Raw genomic sequence first — 3,149 nt, 5'->3', positions numbered from 1 at the left:
ATAATTGAAAAAATCTATAATGTTTCCAGTTTGAGCTCTGATTGGGAAGTATTTGAAAATCATAGAATCCCTTTGGTTTTTATACAATTTGTAAACCAGTACCCATGATAGGAAGAATTAAAATAATAACAGAAAACAATAAAAATCCCACAATTCTTCTATAAGATTCATACATATGGGTCTCAAAACCTCAACCAGCCTCAAGCTTAGATATTTGAAATCTTGTGTGCTGTCGAGTGCCCACCGGAACTCTGTTTCATTGTTGATGGCAAACACATCGTGCTCTGACAGTGTTGAGAATCTAATTTGAAACCCTCAACAAGTGATTCAGATCTAATACATCTTGCAATGCCTCTTCTTTCAAAAAATGACATTTGTGTGCATGTTATATAGGGTGTTCTGGTGGTATGTCTAAGAGCAGGGCATATTGCTTCTCTCTCCAAAATTACACACAACAGTTTTCATAACATAATCGGGACTACAATTTTTAAACTTTTTGACCTAATAGATACAGCAGAACCTCATTCATATCAATAATTCCTTTATTGTGGAAATTTTCCTTGCGGACAAAATCTGCCCCAGAATACACCATGCCTGTATTTGTAGTTATAAACTCAAATGTATCAAAATAACTCAAGTATATATCACAATTAAAATGTTTCCAGTTTGAAGTCTGGTCAAAGGCCATATGAAAATTGTACAGTGCTGTAAAATTTGTATACAACAGGTGCAGGAGGATTGTTGGGTTCTTTGTCAATTTTTACACAGATAGGTATAGATATTATTGCATGTTGAAATTGTATGATAATCACTGGTTCAACAATTGCTGTGAGTGGTGGTGTTTTGAGTACAGGATGCACATGATTGCATGTCAGAGTTCAAATTGGAAGCATTACAAATTTTTAAATAGAACAATTAATATGAACTTGAAGCACAGTGAATTCATCACCACAGATGATGGGTATCTGTTTAGTGGGGTGGATTTTGATCCAGACCGTGTTGAGTACTCAAAGCACACATACCTGAATGAGCTTGTTATGTATTTTCTTAGGCAAAAATTTAGGAATTGTGACCATGAGTGTGTTGTCTTATCACTAGAGGAGAACAACCTGAATGACACATGCAACTGTGGGAAACAATTATCCAGTATGCCGGTGCAATAATACATACAGGGCAGAATAATTCAATTTTTTGAAGCCAAACAAAACATCATGTATTTCAGGCCCAAGGGTCTGGTAGTAGGCAGTGAGGAGCCTAGGGTTGAGGTGCTCAAGCTGAACATTCAACATGCTCTTAGAAATTGCAAAATTGTATCTTTGAGTGTGTTGTTGTGCTGGAGGGCTAGCAGCATATATGCCTGAAACACAGAAACAATTCTAGGCATTCACCGGTTCCTATTCAAATTTGTTGCCAGTTAATTGTACATACAGCACTGTTCACACTGCAGCAGTTATACAATAATGTTTTTTGACAGAAGAAATCTTTCAAGATACATAAAATCAGAGTCACTTTTGAGGATTTCAGGCTTGTGTTCTATGAGTTATCAGAATATGATCTGTTTGCTGTGAGAAATGAAACAGAGTTCAGGTGGGTGCTCAACAGTGAGCATGAGTTCAGATATCTGAGCCTGGGATGTCTTGGCAAGAGTGAAAAAATTGTATATTTTATACACAGGAGAATTGTTGGATTCTTTGTAAGTTTCTATGATTGCTTCAGGAACAATTTCTGCTTCACAAATACAAATTTTACAGCACTGTACAATTTTCATATGGCCTTTGACCAGACTTCAAACTGGAAACATTTTAATTGTGATATATACTTGAGTTATTTTGATACATTTGAGTTTATAACTACAAATACAGGCATGGTGTATTCTGGGGCAGATTTTGTCCGCAAGGAAAATTTCCACAATAAAGGAATTATTGATATGAATGAGGTTCTGCTGTATCTATTAGGTCAAAAGTTTAAAAATTGTAGTCCCGATTATGTTATGAAAACTGTTGTGTGTAATTTTGGAGAGAGAAGCAATATGCCCTGCTCTTAGACATACCACCAGAACACCCTATATAACATGCACACAAATGTCATTTTTTGAAAGAAGAGGCATTGCAAGATGTATTAGATCTGAATCACTTGTTGAGGGTTTCAAAATTAGATTCTCAACACTGTCAGAGCACGATGTGTTTGCCATCAACAATGAAACAGAGTTCCGGTGGGCACTCGACAGCACACAAGATTTCAAATATCTAAGCTTGAGGCTGGTTGAGGTTTTTGAGACCCATATGTATGAATCTTATAGAAGAATTGTGGGATTTTTTATTGTTTTCTGTTATTATTTTAATTCTTCCTATCATGGGTACTGGTTTACAAATTGTATAAAACCAAAGGGATTCTATGATTTTCAAATACTTCCCAATCAGAGCTCAAACTGGAAACATTATAGATTTTTTCAATTATATGTAGACAGATTCAATAGGTCTGAATTTGTTACCACAGACAGTGGGATGTTGTATAGTGGTGAAGATTTTAATCATCACCTGCAGCCCTTTGATTCATGCAATATTCAAATGATGAATGCAAATAAGATTATTATGTATCTTCTGCAGCAAAAATTTAAAAATTGCAGCAAGTGCAATGTAAGTGCGGGAAGCCACTGAGCTGTATGCCTTTGCTGTTGAGATAACCCTGCTTATGTGCTGCAAGATGTAAAATATGCTATGTTGTTTGCAGGTTGATTGAAGATGCAAATGTTTTTTTGAAAGAAGGGGCATTTCCAGATACATCAAATCTGAATCACTTGTTCCGGAATTTAGGTTGAGGTTCTCAAAATTGTCAGAACATGACTTGATGTCTGTTGAGAATGAGACTGAGTTGCAGTGGGTGTTACCCGGCAAATTCAAATATAAGATTGGTAGACAATTTTGTGCCACATCTGTTCTCTGAAATTGAGATCAGAAAACATGGTGTTGTTATAAACAGAGTGGATTACCCTGGCATTACCTCTACAGCTTTGGCCACACTAAAATTATCCAAGACCGAGGCTTCTTACTACAAAATAGGTGGATTTGAGGCTGGTGATAAAATAATATCTAAGAGCCACACAGTGCTGTTCCCCATGCGCCTGTTGCCAGGATTCTTCTCAGATTGCA

This window comes from Lepisma saccharinum, chromosome 28, assembly GCF_977018435.1.
Source record: "Lepisma saccharinum chromosome 28, izLepSacc3.1, whole genome shotgun sequence".
NCBI classification, from domain to species: domain Eukaryota; kingdom Metazoa; phylum Arthropoda; class Insecta; order Zygentoma; family Lepismatidae; genus Lepisma; species Lepisma saccharinum.
The sequence above is the reverse complement of the archived record's forward strand: the minus strand, read 5'-3'. Positions refer to the sequence as shown.